Here is a 20,933-nt window from a genome sequence, read left to right on the forward strand (position 1 = left end):
ACTGATAACATCACAGGAAGTGATGTAATTTGGCCCCACACCGAAGTGATATCACAGAAAGCGATGCAACACGACCTTTCACCCCTTGGCAAAACAGGAAGTAGTATCACATAACAATGTTCCTAAGTACAGTATGAAAACTATAGTTTCGATATCACTATAATGTGATATACATTTCATACATGAATGGATGGCCATATGTATCGTTAAGATCAATGTGTATAGGCCCACATTACGAAATTCCTGTGAAAACAAGTAGACGTCCATGGCCGAATGATAATGATGTTATATTATATAGCACTTACGTTTAAGCGCTTTATATAGAATACATACAATATCACCCAACCTGTCTTGGTACTCATTTATAGACCTCAGAAGGATTTAAGGCAGAGTTGAGGTATTTAAGAACAGACTAAATCAGTGACTCACCCCCTGAAGTGTGCCTGAAATAAACCTTTAATGAGTCTAGCAATTATCGTAGAGAATTCCAGAAAGACAAATTATTTGGTATTCCTATTCTTTCTTATTTAGGGTCACTGCTGAAAGTGTTAGACTTGTCGAACCCCTGTTCTTTTTTAGTATTTTTATTTTTATAAGAGGCCGTAACAAGAAAGCCAGCCACTCCAGAAACAAAGAGCTACATGGTGCTGGCCACAGCCCAGGAGCTTGCATTAAAAAGAAAAAAAAAAGAAAGTACGTTTTTTTCCCTGTTTTTTTGTAGGGGTAGTAAGGGAGACTTCAGGGGTCGCAGTTGCGACCTCTGGCTACCCCTAGATGATGTCCCTCTGCACTACTTTGGGCAACCTTCCGCACCACCGTATTTTAGCGCATCTGAAAAAAAGACAAGCTCCCTGGTCCTGGTAATTAGTGGTGTACCTAATAGCAAATTTACTATTCAGACGATCACTGAAAAGTTGGCTCAAGTATTCAGCCAGAGCCTAATAGCAGGTTGAATATTTTTTTTTGTTCGAGGTCATGATGACCACCACTTCACATGAAAACAATCAGAATGTTTAAGTCGGTGCTCCTTTTATGCAGCCTTAATGCTACAATCTGGAGTCGTATTAGGAAACGTATCCTTCATAACAAATGTATGCCCCACAGCTGCTTCTCTAATCGAAGTCCTTTACATTGATTCATTCTTCCCATTCGATTATTGATTTACTGATAAGAAGAGTGCTCCTTGGGTTGGGATGCAAAACTGCACCAATTTAAACTGCTTCTGCCCCAAAAAGCATATTGAATGCAGTGCCATTCTTGCTGCAGGCAATGGGGTGTAACTACCCAACATCATTTTGATAAGGTCCCCTTTACTACTTCTGCTGGCCCTGCAATGCAGGGTGTGCCAGGGGGCTTCGGCGACCCAGGTGTCTGGTGGAGGCCGGAGGAAGCGCTTGCCACAATTATTTTGTGCCACAGGGTAGACAGGCTCAGCAGCCCTACTTATTGTATGGAGTGGGGGAAACGCAGACAAAATCACTTTGGGGTGCCCTGCCTGGTGGCCCCGAGGCATGATGAGGGGTGATGGTAAATATAGACAACAAAAAATGTTGGGCAACTGGGAAGGCAGGCCCGGTGATCCTGGCATCTGCTAGGGAGCAGGGCAGGCTCAAACCACTTGGGCCACCAAGGACCGGTTTGTCAGACTGGTTTCCCATGTGAGGCCTGTAGTAGGCACAGAGTTAGATCAGTTTTAGCCACCAGGGATCCAGGTCCGGCGGCCGTGTCACACGTTCAGAGAGCTTGCCTTACACTACTGCTGGTCCTGTTATCCTTATCCACTGTTGTGGTTCAGTGATGGCATAAGAGATTGTGAGCGTACACGGTTCCTTTGAAGTTCTTGCTGGCAGCAAGGCCCAGCACACACCAGAGTGGTCCGTTGGATATTGTAGGAAAAACAGAGCCTCAGAATTTTAGCCAGGCAGCATTTCACCAAAAAACTGAAAACTGATCCCATTTGACAACAAGTGTGTGAGACTCAGGTGTGAGACTCTGGACTGAATATGGTGTGAGTCAGTATTGCGAGTGCATAGAAACATGCAAGGTAAAAAGGGGGTTTGAATTTAGCATTACATGAAAGCTGGTATTCAATAAGCACCACACCATGGAAATATGAACTGTGTTGCAATGAAGAATAAAACGAGCAATGTACTAATCCTACCGACTCCCCAAAGTCTGGCCTATCGCATTATTAATATTCAAGGCTACTCCATCCACAGCCCTGTGGTGCAAAGTATTGATGACAAGCTGGCTCATTTTAAAAGAGAATAAACATGCAGAATGAAAGCTGCTTTAAGATGTGACCTGAGGAATGTGGAGCCCGTTTTTATGAAAGCAAGCTCATTGTAGCCCTTTGCATCCGTTGGCTTCTGCCTGAATCCCGGTCAAAGATGCAGGCTGAACACGTGCTCACTTGTCACGATTAATTAGACGGTCCCACTCAACTCAGGCAGTTCCTTTCCCTCCAAGCAAGGTGGCGTGCACCCAAATCGCTTATACAGATTCAACTTTAGTGAGGCCTCCAACCCGTCTCGCACCACCCCAACAAGTACCCTCTGTGCCACCAATGAGCAAGGAACCAGGCCGGTGTATAGTAAGAATATATATTTATTTGTTTTGGCAAAGAATAATAGGCAATCACAAAAACATCAACTACCAATGCTGTGGTACTGCACAATATCTCAAATTCAAAGTTATTGCACCAATTGACTAACCTAGGTTTAAAGGACTTTCAGTTGCTATAAGACACAGGTACAATTTTGAAGTTTGCATTCACAATTTACATCATATTCATTGCAAATTAACCAATAGGAAAAATACAAAACACACTGTGATTGCTTAGTTTGGCACAATAGTCCATTCTTCCAGCAACCCCCAACCTCCTGGCATCAAATGTATATGACCCCTCTGATCTGAAGGCAAGGTACAAGGAGTGGGAACACAATGGAACATCGTTTTAGGCTTTTCAGTTCGGTAAAATGTAATGTTTTGGAATTCTGATATGGGATGCAAGGGAATAAATGGGGAATTTCGTTTTGCACCACTCCTACAATGAACATGCAAGGCTTTGGGAGTGTGGTTTGGACTGAAAGGAAACATTCATGTTGCACTATTTGTTTTCAAAGGGAATGCAAGGTTTTGGGGACACTAGCGCATTCAATTGAACAGCAGGGTTACCCAATTACATTAAAGACTAGAGTCATTGATTTCGAATTTTGACAAAAATATCACACCATGATAAATGGGAAATAATTAAATTATATTTTTAGTTAATTGAGCTAAGGGTATGCACGCTTTCACCCCCTCACCCCCACTCCCAGCAATGGAGAACACCCATCAATGCAAAGGTAAGGGTTAATCAGACAGATTCCAACACAATTTAATGTAACTGGATAGAGTGTTCTTCTATAGATAATTAATTGAGTTAAATTTTTAGTTCAATATGGACAGGGTCTACCCAGTTTTGCCCCCCCCCAACTTCACCCTATAAGGGAAAGGTATTAAGGCAGATAGCGCCCCACACAATTGATAGCTTTGGGATATATCTACTTACATGGGAGATCTTTGTTCTTAGCTCAGGAGGTCCACCAGATCCTAGGACCCTCTTTCAGGCAGGCAGCTCACACCTCAAGCCTCCTTCCACTAGCCAGGTCTCTCCAGCCACAGGCTTCTCTCAGATAGGACTCCCAGATTTCCAAGCAAAGTCCCTGGGTCTCCCTTTCTCTCTCCTTCCAGGTAGGCATTGGTTTAGCTTTGTTCCCCTGGCAGGGTGGTGCCCTGATGGATTAGGCAGCACCCCCTTGTCTCTCTCTCAGGTTGTTTTTTTGCAAGTCCCCTCTTAGATTGGAACTTGCCAAGATATAGTCCCGATGACACCCCACTATTATCAAAATTCCCACGGTACGGATTGGCCAGCTATCTCCCTCACCCCTCCCTCCCAATACATCCACTGCCTGCTAATAGGACAAATTGTTAGGGCATGTGAATGAGGCTGAGGGAGGATAACGATTCATCAGCCCAAAAATGACAAGTGGTTTTACTTCTTCAGTGTCCTTAAAGTCTAACAACATGGCAGCTGCCCTAAATCTTCAGATAATTGCTGGCACATATATATTTTTGAGTTCTATATTTTATGGCGAGTTGGAAAATACTAATCATATCTCTGCACACCCTTCCTGGGAGGAGCTACTGTTTCTATCTATTTATTCCTGAGCCGAAATAGTCAAAAATCTGCCCTTCCTGATTCAAACCTTGCTTCCATAACCTAGCATCACAACAACTTTCTATTCCATTAGAATTATGGGAAGGCCAGAATCATAATTGTTCTCATAACTCCAGTTATATCCATCACACACAATGTATATTTACATGGTCCCGGAGGGCTTTTTATCCCCTTCAATATGATACCGGGAAGAGCTCACTGGACATAGGATGCACCTTTTATTCAAGAAAATGTATTAATAATCCCATATGTCCCTCAGTTTCACATCAGCCCCCACCAATTTCTAGGTTGCATTTCCATCGTCACCTGATACGAAATCTACTTATCAGCAATCTGTTTCAAAGACAATGTTTGATCATCCCGTTTGATCAACCATTAGTGGCGCTGAAGCCATTTCTGGAGGTCGAGTTAGCCCTGAAAAGGTCATTTCTGTTGGCCACTAATGCACAGTTAATGGAGAGACCTGACCTTAAAGGTAATTTCTGCTGGCGGTGTTATCTGTAAATCCCACAATTGTGGTCTAATTCTTGATATTAATTGTATTTATAATTGAAAACCAGACCTTCATCTCCTGGAGGTCCTCAACCAAAGGTCTTGAGTTCAGATTTTCAAAGGCCCAGACCTTTCAGTTCAGTGGGGAAAACACCAGCTGCATCCATACTTCTGAAAATACAGCTTTAATTTGACAAGATGTGCTTACATGTAACATTTTAGCATCATATCTGGCCATGTGGTTTAAAATACAATCTTTCTTTTCTACTACATTAGAACAGAGGTAGATTTATTATTAATCTTATGCACACAGATATGCCAAGTTAATGATATGATAGGTTATTTATAACAAGCTTAATACACAGAGGTTTCTGAGGTTGGACCCGGGGAATCAAACCTGTGTTGCTCCATGTCATCTTGCTTCCAAGGCGAGCACATTGCTGCTGAGCTATCCTCCCGAGACTAACATAGGTAACCACTGTTACCTATGTTAGTGTAACCAGTGTAACCAGTGTTCACTTCTACAAAAAAGAAATACTCCTTTCTCTTTACAGGCTCTTCTTTTATATGATGAAAAATTAAGCCTCTTTATTCCTGAAAAACGCAATCTGTCACTTGACTTTATTTCTGAAATGTCAGGCATCATTCCTCCTTGGTATTTTTCACATGCCTATCCTCACAAAGTATATATTCACATGTGTACTGGTGCAGTTTTGAATCTGTCAAAAGGTGCCTTTTCCCAGTGTACATGAAGTCTGCATCTGCAGCACCACATGTAATTTCTTATTCATTGGGCATATCCATCAGTTTTAAGCTCTCAGGTAGATTCCCCTTCACTTGCGCATCTGTCCATTTTAGTGGAGCTGACTAGGCCCAATTCTTTCCATCTCACTAGGCCTTATGTCATTGTTTTTTTTACTGGCTTTCGTATTTCAATGTAACTCCTCATTAGCCAGCTTTACCACAACAATAGGGGCCTAGCATGGCCTCACCATCTGTCACTCTGGGGCTGTCTTTTCACCCCACACTTCACAGAGGGAGGTGGTGTTGATTGGCACGTGACATCACTGTAAGAAGCAACCATTTTTCTTATATTTTCTGTAGGTAAACAAACATTTCATGATCAGGTCACAGAGAGGATTTAAAAAGGGCTGACAGTCAGAGGGAGAGATATTTCGCTCTCTGGCTCTTGGTTGATGTGTGTTGCATGTGCTGATGGCGAGCAGGCTGATCTCTCTCTCTCTCTCGGATGAGTGTGTGTGATAAGCTGTCCTGCCAAAAAGGGAGAAGAGGCAGATAAAGAGACTTCCGTGCAAGCATTGAACAGCACCACTGCGTGGGAGTACTGCCTTGAAGTCCAAAGGCACACAGAACCCTGCGTGCTTTGGGAGAGGTCCGAGTAGAAATGTGAAGTGTGTGTCAGTCTGCTTTGCGAGTGTATGTTACAGGCTATCACAGGCTGAAGAATTGTGTCTATATTTACAAATGTGGGTAGTTATTTTTCATGTGTTCTTCACCACCCAAGTAGCAAGATTACGAAGGTATTAAGCTGCTCAAACCAAATGCTAACTTTCAAGGAAATTAGATAACCATGTTTTGAAATGTAACAGGAAAATGGGTGTTTGAAGTCCCTGGTGATGAAAAGCTCATTTGTTACAGGGGAAATATTACTAATGGAACGTGTTTACAGCTATGATTGTTTTCATTTTTGAATGAAATGGGATATCATGTGAAAACTAAATGCATTGCACATGTTTTTGTACTTTGCATAAATTAGGATTCCTTATAAAGCACAACAAAAAAAATAAGTCAGTCAGTACTTCACAAGGTATTCTGCTGAATACGAATAGCTGAATTATGGCCCAAATTTGGCCGGATACTCAATGAAGGCCGAAATCCACAACACCCATTCAGGTAATGTGTGTAAAATGAACAGGAAAGTGGGGGTTTCAGACTGCAACACAGAGAAGGACAACAAAACCAAAAGGTGATGGCTAGAAGGTTTTGAACAAATCATAACCACAGACACAGCTCTGGCCAACCCTCCAGACTATTGTTTTTCAGCCTGCCAAGCCATTACAGTGGAGGAATGACCATATGCAAATCAGGCTTATCCGCACACCAAAAGGGGCAGTGCAGCTCGAATTGCTAGGTCACATCCTTTCTGAATGAGACCAAAAGCATCCCCAGATATGTTTCAGCCTTGTTGAGCATCATCCCTGAGTAGTATCTTGGGTCTATTGGTCCAGCAGGTCTCGAGACCCATGTCTGGGCATCCGCATCACACTGGGGGTGACTACATCTCTGAAACACAGGAGAATTGAGATGTGGGAGGCACTGACGCAGAACGTGACAATACAACAGATACACCTGATGAAGCATAGAAAAGTGAGTCCCACGGAGAGATGCAGTCTGCAGCATTTAAAAGGGGTTCACCTATGATATGACCTGGGAGAGTTGAGACGAGAGAGAGAGACATTGACACAGAATGCTACAACTATACTCATACAACTGGGAAAGCGTAGTCATTGAAGCCGTGTAAGAGTTGCAGTCTTCGACAGAGAGAAGGCTTCCACTAGCACTAAAACCCAGGAGAGCTGAGATGAAGAAGAATGTTACAACAAACATGTACACCGAGTAAAGTATAGTGGCATGAGGCCAAGTGAGAGCTGCACTCTGGTCTACCGCAATCTGCAGCTAATGATGCAGACGTATTTTGAAGCAGTGGTGGTGGTTCCCACCCCTGTGCAAAGGCTCCAGGTATTTGTCTTACACTCACTCAGGTGTGTGTTTCCCTTTTCTGGGGAAAACAGGAGAGCTTAATGCCAAAATTGCAGTAGTATATTTTTGCAACAGGTTTTTCATTGCTCACAAATAATGACGAAATTAGTCTCAATGCAAAATGTGTTTTGCCAAACAGATACCAAAGATATTAGCAGGCTTTGGTTATTTTGTACATTCATTTTAGACAACTTAGACTACTAATAGTACAAAAAGACAAGTTAAAAAGCCAATTGGCAATAGATAATACATAGATTTTCAGCATGCCTTATTATTTAGGAGCAAATCCGCAACTGACATAAATAAAACTGAACGTTACCAAACATAGGAAACAACATAAGAAAGAACAATGGTTGAACAAACAAATAACCTTGACAAGGAGATTCGAAAACAGGGTAAAAGCAGTGACAAAATGACAGCTTTATATCCCACTCATAGAACTAAAACTGACAAATGGGCATGTGTCTCTGACATTGAGATCATGTTACCTAATAATCAGGGATAAACAGCACAAAAACATTAACAAGGACAAAAGTTGTGCCAACAGATAGCTGCCAGATCATTGGATCATGATATTTGGTTAACTTGATTAAAACTTGAGGTGTAATGAGTGTTATTTGATGAATTCCGCTTCACATAAATGTGGAGGAGTCGTCCATTAACATTCTGAAAATTCTGTCACAAAATGACATCTGTTACAGTCAGATACAGCTTACGATTCCGACTCCTCTATTTCTGAAGAATACAATTTGAATAAAATGGATATTTCAGGAATCCCGGATCTTTCAATGCCACCATTAGTTTCGACACCTGCACATCACTTGTTAGGAGTGCTAGATTTAGTGGCTAAACAATGAGTGCAATTCTTTTATAGAATGTTGGCAGACCCAGAAAAACATTTAGAGGTGTTTGAAATCATGTGTACTATGCTTAGCTGTCCATCAAAAGTTCTTAACTCCCAGACCAATAGATTTGATGAACTAGTCCAAGAAGCAGTGGTGGAGGTCAATTCTGAGTCCTCTGATACTGAGGCTACTGTTTCAAAAGTAAGCGAGTAGAGTGAACATGTTTTTGATTTGTCTACTGCATGAGGGTAGGTTATAATCAGTCTGGGAATAAATGAACTGTATGGATGAATGTTAATGGGAGAGGTCATAAGGATCTAACAGTGTTTTTCTAACTATATAACGTACTATTGAAGAGGTTACCAGTGTCACAAATAGCGCTGTTAGAACTGTAAGTAGTTGCGCCTGCACGTTATAGCTCAATAAGGGCATTTCTTTTATATATGTTTATAAGTGTTTATAAATAATGTGACAAAGGCTGCTATAATGTATAAATACATATATATATATACCATATGCCAAAACAAGCTGTAAAGTTTTTTGGAAGGTCCTTCTTTGTTTTTTAAGTTAAGTAGGAAGGGCTAGTCCATTCAATTACCTTTTATCCCTGCAGTCTCTAATTTTTGTGGTAACGTTTTTATGACAACATCCCATAAACACCTTAGAGAATTTGTGAGCAAAATTGAGCATCTGAAAAAACAATATGACCAATATTGTTCAGAAGGAATATTATCAGTGTTAAAAACAGACAATCCCAAAAAAAATTCGTGATTCTCATACAGGCGAGGACACTGCGTGAGAAGACGTAGCAAGCTTTCAAGAATTGAATTTTGTTTGCATAGGTGACAAGTTCTTAAAACTCTTGGTGGTGTATGTCTTACTCCTGTGATGAGTCGGGATGGGTGCGTATTAAAACACAGTAGCATTAAAAACCTACACAATTTATGGCCAGGGCATGAGATTATACAGTCCTGTGTTTTGTCCATTGGGAATGCTTTTTTCGCATATTGAATGATTCAACGTGGCTTTTTTCCCTGACAAATAATATGTTATTGCGCCAATCCCAGTTATAGATTTTGTTTTTCAATTGTGTGCCTAATAGGTGAGCATCAAGATTTCAATCTGAGATGCAGCCTACTTTGCAATATAAATTGTTACAAGCTTTAACAAATTGGTTTATTATCTTATTCGTACAACTCCTAATGCATTCACCAAGTATGCCCTAAATAGTATTTCCTTGCGATTTATAAAGTCTTAGAAAAAAGGGCATCGAATTTGTATTGGATCATGGCATCTATTGATATGAGTCTCAATTCTTGCAGCTTGAATTGGGCTGCTCTATGGTAGACTTAAGGTTGCCCGCTATAGACCTTCTTCAAGCGTATCAAGACAAACAGTATGACTGTCAAAGTAGGTTTCTTGGACATATGGTATTGAAGGTACTGTTGATTTTTTAAAGATTGTTAACAGACCCAGTAGTCTATTGAAGGTTTTTATAAATAAACATTTTGCTTGAATGTTTGTGTTGATAGTTTCCTGTATAATTTTATCACTTTTCATACTGGACAAAAGACAGCCAAGGTATTTAAAATTGGATACATGCTTAACCTGCTTAATTAATTGCCCAATTAGGGTAGGTCACATTTTTCTTTCTCCCCATTACCAAGATTTTGGTTTTTATCACAGTTTATTGTCAGTTTGTTGTCCTTTGAATAATGTCAGTACATTTATTTAACTTTTAAGTCTGATACGGGTGTGATCCATCAAGATGATTTCATCTGCGTATCCCATCCATGGAGTATGCATAAAACAAATTTTTGGTGGAAAGTTATTCACTCTGGCAAGTGCTTCAGGCATATCAGCTAGGTATGTTGAAGATCAGGGGCGCTAAGGAGCATCCCTGTTTAAGTGCCAAAGAGGTCTGATAATATTGACTAGAAGTGCCCATGTTATCGAGCCGAATCTTTACCCTGTGCCAGCGTATAGCTTTTGAATAATGCAGAGTAGTTCAGGTTGTATTCCCCAAAGCATTAATTTATCCCAGTGTATGTTCGGTCAACACAGTCAAATGTGGCGGAAAGCTCTACAAGTCTCAGGTTAGATTGGCCATCTTACATGTGCTGAAATGAGGGATCACTTACCTCTTCAATGCCTTAAAGTGGCAGATCATTTATTTCAGAAGAAAATTAGCTTTCTTCTCTGATGGCCAGAAAATGTAGCATTAAAATGTTAGTGGGGATATTGGGCATCCAATACGAGGCCCAACTAAAACCCATTCGCTGTTGGTTAATGCTTCCGTACTCACCTGGTTTGATAGTTTTTAGTAAAGATTTGCTGGATATCCTTTCACCTCTAGCTGATTACTCGTGAGAATGTATCCTACATATCAAATGCATTTATTGAGGTTGTTCAATCAGCCAGAACTAATTAGAAAATCATAACGAGCTGAGATTAAAGAGAAACATTTTGAATAGGCTTTAAAAGAAGTCATTCAGAACAAGCATTGGCAATGCCAACAGTTTGGTTGTGTAGACATGGGAAATGCACTTGCCAGGGACTGTGATAGTGGTATTAACTGACTATTGATGCTTGTATGTGCAAAATGGGGAAAAACCTTTGCACTTGGCAAAGATCTAGACACTTCTTGGATCTCCAACTCTACCTGACTGCTCTTCAAAACTATTCCTCTACTCCCGACTCTGCCTCATGTGACCTCTATCCCTCTCTAATTTTGTCTCAATCCTTTCAAACTAGGAACCTCTCAACTCAGTATTCTCACCTCCTATACCCCCCTACATCTCATATACTCTTTCTGCTAACTATATAGCTCTCATCTTTGCTTCAAACAATTCTAACATTCAAAATACCCCCACAAATGACCATCTATCTCCCACCTGCTCACTTTTCTCCACCACCTACACACTCCTCACCTGCAATCATGTATTTATTTACCCACACTAACCCTAATGAGATTCTTGACCTTCTCCTCAGGGCTAACCCTTCATGTGCCCCCACATAAAGTTTCGATCTCCCCTCATAGTGAAACTCAGAGCTCCCAGTGTTGCTCCATATCTTGCTTTCCTCTTCAACTCTTCTCTAGAAAGTGCTACTTTTGCATCAATCAACAAGTCTACTACTATCATCCCTATGCTTATGAAACCGGGTCTATATCCTAACTGTCCTGCCAACTTTCATCCTGTCTCTTTTCTACCGCACTAGTCCAAAATGCTACAGTGTGTAGTTTTCAACTGACTCAATAAATTAATTGACACACACAACCTCTGGGATCCTCTTGAATCTGGCTTCTGACCTCTGAACTCTACTGAGTCAGCTTTTCTCAATGTCAGCAACTAAATCTCTTCAGCTCATTTGCTAACGTTCATCTTTTCTTATTCTTCTCAATCTCTCTGCTCCCTTTGAGACCATCATTCTGACCTTATCTCAACACTATCTCTGCTGGATAAGGGCCTCATTGGTTTACTTCATATCTCACCCACTGAAACTTCCAGTTGCCTTGGTACAGCCTTACCTCCCCACTCACCCCTTTACTGTTGGTGTTTCCCAAGCGTCAGTCCTGGGTCTACTTCGTCACTCTCTGCTCTTGGCACCTTGATCTCATCCTATCACCTCTTTGCTGATGACTCTCAGATCGGTATCCAGTGATAATAACAAAAAGATAATAACAAACAACATTTTGAACGAATAATTTTTACAGAAAAAATACTGACTTCTTTAAAAATATATAATATGTGGCGTGGGGGTTGCACTGGGGTTAAAAACAAAAGGAAACCGGGGTTTGGTGGGGCCCCCCAATTTTCTAAATAAAAATTGGTATTTTTTCAGTAAAAATGTTTCATTAAAAATGTTTTCATTATTTATTTATTTGTATATATCACAATGAGCCCTCAGATCTCCACTCCTTTCCCTCCTACGGTCAAACATGTCTAATTGCCAATCTGCCATCAAATACTGCATGGCATTTCATTCGCTCATGCTCAACTCCACTAAGACTGAAGTTTTTTACATTCTACATCCCATCCAAACAGGCTATATACCCCCGCACCCCTTCTATTATTCTCTCTTGACTACCTTCCCTACTCTGCTTCTGCTAGCAACCTTGGTGTCATCTCGACGCATCTCACAACTTCTTGATCTTCATCTCCAAATCTGCCACTGATTTAGTCACCACAAGTAGGACAGGTATTCCCAGACGTAGGTCCTGTGCCTGCTGGGCCTAGAAACACAAGCTACTCTTCACTGAAGATGCCGAAACATGTACGGGGATGCTTGTGGTCTAGTCCAGGATGGATGTTATTTAGCAGTTCAGGAAGTAGAGATGTTGATCCTGAAACAGGGGAACCGTAACCTTGTAACCTATATTATTCACTTTCAAAAGTTAGTCCAAGAAGTATAGAGCGCAGAGAAACCTCAAATTATTGTGTTCCTACATGGCCTCTGGAAGAAATTCATTATTCATTGCTACAATTTCACCCCACCTGCTGTGTAAGACGTAATTGTTGTTTCCCTGCTTCTAAATCAATGTTTACAGGAATGGAAAAAAACAGGATAAAGACTGACTTGGAACCAAACTACATGCTATCACCAGTTCACATGCCTGACTATTTGGGTAAATGGTGAGCTGGACACTGAGTCAGGGTGTTGTTGCCTATGCAATTAGAGACACTACAGGGGGGATTACCCCTGACTACCTCACCAAGTCACACTTATTTGGCAGGTGGATGTCACAAGGAGCATCAACATGCACTTGCTAATTTAAGGCTAGCTTCCAAGCTTCCAGCATTAATAGACCTTTTAAAACATCAGCCCTCCTTGATGCAACTGCACTGAGAAAGCTCCTCATGCACAATTAGCAGGGTCCCCACCTCCTAAGTGAAGTTCTCACAATATAATCACTACTCCGGGCATGGCTACAAAAAGGTTATTGCTTCACAAATTAGGGCCCTCAAATCTTACCCACAAAGACAGAATGGATTTGGAATTACTAGGGATTTGGAAGCATGTGACTGGCTGCCAAAACATTGAGTCACACCGTCAATGAGCACAAACAATCAACCACACATTAAGAAGCCTTCAGTTTTCTGAACATCCTACCTTTTTGAATAATACTGGGCCAAGTCATGAAGAGTGAAGACAGCTGCAGCTCTGCTTCGCGCATGTGAGGGTAGCATTCCAAAATGGTTGCTGGCTTGTACCATGTCCCTGAGCAGTTGGGGGCAAAGTGTCAGGTACTGTGTAAGATCCACCTTCAGTTGGAAAATAGACCAATGCACTTGTGCAAATAAAAACATGCTTACCTGAATATCGCTTGGCGAGGAGGTCCCCACGTGTGGGACTAACCACCTAAATGAACAGCCAGCATTCAGATAGTGTCTGGGTGTTTGGAGATAGAGGAGAATCAATACAGGACAGGAGGAAGGAACCTGCAGAGGGGAGGCTGATGGCAATGTGGATTACAAGGAGCAGATGAGTGAGGTAGAGTAGAGGACATATAAAAATAGGTAAGGTGGTTGTAGGAAAGGGAGTAATAAGGGGAAAATATACAGAGGAGGTTGGAAATAACAGCAAGTGAGGGAAGGAAACATGCATTTTGAAGGCAGTTGGGAGAAACATAAGAGAAGGCCAAAGTGGTGAGGAGAAGGCTGGGAGAAACATCTGGAGGAAGGAACAGAGGAGGTACATGGCGGAGACACCAGAAGGGCGTTAGATAGGAACTTTGAGGAAGAGGTAGGAAAGGGGGGCATCAAAGAGCGAGCTGAAGGAATGAAGGAGAAGAAGAGAGCATCCATCAAGCTGGACTAGATGGAATCGAGGAGGGTTGGAGACATGAGAATGTGTCAGAGTGTGGCAGAGGCAGAGGGAATGTAGGGCAGCACAGGGTAGAGGAGGGGAAAGGAGTAGGAGAGGTCACTTTAGGTATGAGATTGTTGTGACTCATTGAGGATGTAGACGAGAATGAGGTGCTGGTGATTAAAGTGAGTCCCCTCATATAGAAAGGAGGAGAGCATAACCAGACTCATACTATAGACAGGAAAAGGTGAAAAGACTACTGATGGAAGCTTTTTATGCTCAATTTCGGAATACCTAGCCATAGCTTCTTTTGCCTACCATGAAATGCGGCCTGCAACCTAGGGGAAGAGGTTTTCTAGTGAAGAGAGAGTCCCAAAAATGCCCCTCCTCACCCCCACGAACATGACGGGACAAAGAGCCAGGTATGCTTGCAGCCATCCATCGTATTTCAGAAGAATCCAAAGTGCACCAATGACTGACTCATGTACAGAAAGGTATCCCCTCAACCAGCCAGAGAGACTGAATCCAGTACATATCCTTTCAGGAATAGGGGAGACAACAGAGAATGTGGGTGGCAATACATTAATGGACAGTATCGATTAAGCACCAAGAAGCCACAATACTGACGTCCCTGGTGACACCATGACATAGCAACATTAGTCATGAAGCACACTCGCAGCCCTGCACCACATTACATGAACACACATCTGCATACACGAAGAACATGCTTACACAGTTCTATAGCTAGCGGATGGATACATATACATACTGGCAAAGCTTTTATAATTATTCTCATTGGCCAAATGCAGTAATGCAGAAACGCAAGGCAGCAAGAGATCCAAAGCAAACTTACAGATGCTTAAAACAAATAAGCCTATGGAACTACAAGAGTATATATGGAGCCTGGTAGGACCAGGTGTGACTAACTTATAGGTTTCTTAGAATAACATGAGCATGTAGAAATCATATTATAAGTCTAAGGAAAATTACAGCAGACCTCAAGCCACAGAGCACGAGACGAGAAGATCTGATTCAGTCTGCACAAGAGAGAAAAGCAGGCTCACAGCCAAGGTCAGTGACACACAGTTGCATTCCAAACATTAGATGACAAGGGACCAGCTGCAGAAAAAGGGAATACATCCTCATAAATACACGCTCAAAAGCTAGATTTTGTGGTCTCCAAGCACATGATGCAGCCAATCCAGACAATGGGCATTCACCCGTGGTGGGAAAGCAGAGACGATCCCAGCAAACCAGAAGAGAAAGGCAAAAAGTGATGCAACGTAGGAGTGCACACACTCTAATAGGCAAAGGTAGTATATTACTTGTTCCAATGCAGACACTTAATCGTTTCACATCAACTTGAAGAGGCGCACAGAGGGCTGAGAACTGGATCGAGTACCACGCCTGGGGAGATCAGCTCTAACCAGTCACAGCATAGAAAACCAGGGGTGGAGGGCAAGGGGCAAGAACCAATGGTAAGCCTTTTACTCTGCAACAATGTAATAGATAGTTTCTTGCGGACCAGACAGGCCAGCCACCTAACATGTGAGGACCAGTAGAATAAACTCTATAGGGTAGCTCCATAGGTATTATCACTCTCGATACACATTCATTTGTGGTGATAGGTTTTTTGTTGAAGGGCCCAGAGACGATGCAATTTGCTCCCAAAAACGAAATGCACACCATGGAATACTGATAAGTACTGGAGGCTTTTGATTGTCTTGTATGATCCCGTTTGGTATTTTGAAATAAACTGCAGTTCTAACTTGCCGTTGACTGAGTCCTCTGTTATTCTGCTGCAGGGTCTGGGCCCTTGAGAGTCAGGCGGGCCACAGATGACCTCTAGTATACCTTGGAGAAGTACCCCAACAAGTTGGTAGCAGAGGTGATGGTTTTGCAGCGTTAGTCTGGCACAAATTCGACTCTCCTGCCGCGGAGCCTGAAGGGCTTCAGGACCCCTTGCGTGTTTCAAGAAGATGGCGATCGCGTGCCCCATGGAAAGGCCGTCAGGGGCCAGCCTGGGTAATATCCTGCGTGAAGTCTGTGAGACGTCCAGCAGTCCAGAAAGGAGAAGTGGCAGCTTTGGGGGACATGGCAGCCGAACAGCGTCAGCAGACCACAGAGTGTAAGTATTGACCCAGCCACACAGCAACTGGGGATTTGATGGGGGTATCGAGTATTGTAGAGAAGAGACATCAGGTCAAGAAACATATGCGGCTCCATAAGCCAAAAAGGATCCAGAACAATACTCTCTACTTGCATAGTATAGGAATAGTCTGCAGCAGTTAAACGCTTGCACGCATGCATGAAATAATGCTCTGCTTCTGTTTTCAAGATGGAGGATGGGACCTTTGAAGAAACATTCTGGAAACAAAATGGGACATTAGCTCACAATCATACACAGGTAATAACGGATTGAAAATTGAATCACACAAATCATGAACCATGCAAAATCAGGCCACACGTGCACATTCACATAGGTAGAACAACCTGAGGGCATTCAGTTCCAGGGTATATGAGCACCAGCCCGATAGATAAGGGTGTGGGGTTTGGAGGAAATGCTGGCAGAAGAGAGGTGAGATTTGGCAAGAGAAGCCAGCAGTTGTAGGTCAGCAGAGGAGTAGAGTAGCTGGAAGGAGAAGGAGGAGAGCAGAGGTGAGAGGAGGGCAGAGGTGACACGAAAAGAGGGAGGAACACAGAGAGGGGAGGTTTGAAGCAAGAGTATGGGTGTGCCATCAGAAGAGAGGCAGTTGGAGACAAGAGAGAGGAGAAGGCAGAGAGAGGAGGTTAGAGGCAAGATATAAGATGCACTATCAGCAGAGAAATGTTAGGAGGAAATAGAGAGGAAGAGACACATATGAGTTTAGAGGCAAGAGAGAGGAGCTTGAAGGAAAGATGAGCATGGCAAGACGCAGCAAGGAGACACGTATCTTCAAGAGAAAGGAGCTAGAAGTAAGAAGGCAGAGAGATATCATGCGGAGAGCGGAGGTTGGGTACAAGAGATGAGACATTCAAATATAAAAGACTAGTCAAAAGCCTAGAGGAGTTCAAGGGCAGAAGGTCAACCAGTCAGGAGAGGAAAGCTTGAGAAAAGACCCTAGAAAGGGGGTAGAGGTAAGACCCTGATCAGAAAGAGTTGAGTCCTCAGTGGGAAGAGAAATTAACATATGGTGTGACTTTGAGGATGAGAATTGGAAGGAGACAGTGAGTTTGCTTAGGGAAGTCAGGAACTTATCTGATGGAAGTGAAACAAACCGCAAATGTGCACTCTGATTGGATTCAGCTCTGAGTAATGGAAAAAGTCAGTCACCTGAGCCTTGTGTAAGTGCCCAGAAATGAATCTGTGAGCTACAGGATACAGAAAGGAGCCATGTCCCACTAGCAGCAAACCCACAACCAAGAAGTGGACTGCATAGAGTCTGACAAGAGGCCATGAGTTCCCTGGAGAGAGACCTCCCAAACATGAACTTTGTGTCCCAAACATGAACTTTGTGCAAACTCTGCTTCAAAATCAAGTATCCACCAAGGAAGTAAGTGAAATAAAGACAGTGTTTTTTTGCCTGCAGCTCTGGTTCTTTTGGGGAATCCTCATGGCTATATGACACATGGTGTCAGAAGTCAGATTTACAAAGGATTTGCTAGAAGCCTCCTCAAATCCTCCTGCATCCTGGTTACAGGTCGTTTTGACATGCAGGGTAGCACATGGCACTAGGAGGGCCACCATGGGCTCAGCTGATTTGGGAATATACAGTGTGGATGATGTAGCCATTTGACAGAGAGCATACCCTGGTTTCCACTGGTGTAAAAATTGGTTTTCCTCAAGAAACCTATTGGAGGATAATTTCAAAGTCAGGCCTTGCCTTTTGGTATTGGAAGGATGTTGGGGCAACTGGAGTAGTCAAAGATTATATAGGTATTGTGAATATAGTACTGTCAATCTTGGTGCTGAGATGTGTGTGATTCAGGAGGGTGATCACATAGCTCGGCTCATCTGTGAAGTATACTTAAACATACTGACAGACGAGGTAGAGGGATTTACTCCAACCAAAAGAGGAAGGCCTCTTTTTGGTTCCTCGGATGCACCTCCGGCTTTCCCTGAAGGGCATACTCCAGAAACAGAGGGTGAAGAATCCCATGTACCTGAGAGCTCAACAGAACTCATTGGTCCATAATTTGCTGACGCAAAGAGGTGCCACCATTTTTGTGTTTTGCCTTTGATTCACAATATTGGCAGTGAAAGGTAGAACGAAAATGGGTCCTTACTTTGTAGAAAGACAGAGACACTTTTATAGGGTTATGAACAATGTAAACCGAGATGGCAACCAACTATCAATTAATAGTACCCCCATCCTTTACAAGAGCTATTTTAGATCTCACATATTGAAAACATTCAAGAGGACACCAAGCACATCACTAAGGCAAAGAGAACATTCTTAGATGTTTATTTTAACCAGAAGTATTCCAATGATTTGAGACATTTTGTACACTCTCTGGCATGTCACAGGATCTCCAGGGATGTTGTGGGATAGGCTCTCCTCTAACCCTTGACAATTATCCATGTCCCCTTCTCAAGGATTTGGATGGATGTTTTGAGTTCCTTGAGCCCCACCAAAGCCTGAAGTCTATACATTCTAGTTATATTACATCATACCATCCGATAAACAGAGGCTTTCCCAATGAAACTCAACACCACCCAAAACATACTGAAGCATCTTACTGCATAATTCTCTAGGGTAGGTTTTCCTAAGGAAATTATACCTGTCCAATGGATACCCTTTATGTCCAAACTCCCGAGATACCTGAAAAGTCTATGTAACAGATAGACACTCTCTGCACTTCTATTTACCATCCAGACCAATGGCCTACTAGATATTTCCAAGCAGACCCTGAAGAATCTTCATTAGAAATTGGCAAATAAAGATGCAAAGTACTGGGACAAGCTTCTTCTTTCTGTGCCCTCTTGCCACACAGAAAATCCCCTCAGCCTCCATTGAATTCACACCATTATAACTGGTCTATATTCGAGAACCACAGGATATCCTAAATATACTATACTTTACTATAGGAAGATCAGGAATAAAAAAAAAAATAGGAGGATGAACAAGCCAATTTGCGAGAACCACCAAGGAGAGATTTCAGCATATCCAAAATCTGTCTCAGCAACATCTTCAGACCAGCCGAGATAAGCAAAAGTACTTGTATGACAGACAAGCGACACTGAGGAAATTTTAAGTCAGAGATTCTGCACTTATAATCGTACCCATTTCAGAGAAGAAGTTGAACACAAAAAAGCACAGGCCCTTTTTGATTACTGAAGTCCATAGCAACATAAATTACAGAGTTCAACATGATGACGGCCAGAAACTTCACAGAACACTTCTAGCATATAAACCGGCAAAAGGTGTGGTGAAAACCTGAAGAACCAACCCTGATTGCTGTGTTGATCGTTATATTTTATCTTACTTTCCTGTGTGCTATTTGGTTTCCTCCTTCTAACTCCTTCCAGTTCTGGTGACAGTGCCCCCTACTGCCACGCCCCACGTTACGCACTGCGAACTAGAGTTCCCTGTGACATTGTAGTTCGCGCACATTATTCAGCCCGCCGTTTAGTGCAGGTTTGTGCTAGGGTTGTGCCAGAAGTGTTGTACCTGGAGACTACGTGGTACTTCCCTGCCTGGGTAAGTCTATTACATTTTAGTATTTTTTTGTTGCACACTGCAGTCATCATGTCTGCAGCTATGACTACTTGTTATCAAGTGCAACGGACCACTATTTTGAATACATACTTGGCATTAGGACCTAATTCCAGCCTCACCTCTTTGGATGCTTCTGCGAACACTTCCCTTAAACCATCCCATCCTGGTAATAGAATTCTACAGACAAACACCCATGTCATGAGTCCCCCTGCCTCTATTAAAGAGTTAAATGTGCAATCTACATCCTATGTGAAGACTAGTGTTTCCCCACTGACTAAGATATTACCTACTGAGCCTAACCTCACACTTAGGGAAAATAATTGATTATCCACCTGTCAACGGTTGATTTCTACCTCCCTTACTAACACCGCTCTGCCTGTCTACATGACCTCGAAATTGTGGATTATATTGACAAGCACAAACCAGATTTTTGTTGCTGTGACCGAAACATGGTTACACAAAGCAGCCCAGATTTCTGCTAATAACACCATCCCAGAAGGTTATAAACTGTATAGAGAAGACCGCACTGGAAAAAGGGGAGGTGGAGTGACATTCCTTGTGAAGAACCATTTCAATTGCCATGTGGTTCAGGACCCGTATTTGCAGGGTTGTGAAAATGTAATCCTCAAATTGAAAATTAACAAGAATGTGTCCCATAACTTACTTCTCTTATACAGACCTCCCCAGATTTTACCTTTTTTCGAGAAACAATTTCTTGACTTGGTGAACAGCATTACAAAACTTAATACTCCAGTTATTTTACTGGGTGATTTTGATCTATGGGCCAATGACCCTACTGCTATTAATGCTTTATTCCTACTGTCGGCAGTGGAAGTCCTTGGCTTTTCTCAGCTGGTTAAAACTCCTACCCACCAGGGTGGCCGGACCCTTGATTGGATCCTGGCTCAAAATCTATCTAACTCCAACGTCCACTCTCAACCTTGCCCTTGGTCCGATACTTTTTAAATTAATCTTAAATGTATATTATCTACCACTCCTCTTAGATTGGACAGATATTCTAGCATTAAGATAATATGTCAGGATCTTAAAAACATATTAGCAGCTGATTGTTCTGTATTGGTGTCA

Source organism: Ambystoma mexicanum, chromosome 6q (genome assembly GCF_040938575.1).
Source record: "Ambystoma mexicanum isolate Mex_15411 chromosome 6q, UKY_AmexF1_1, whole genome shotgun sequence".
Lineage (NCBI taxonomy): Eukaryota > Metazoa > Chordata > Amphibia > Caudata > Ambystomatidae > Ambystoma > Ambystoma mexicanum.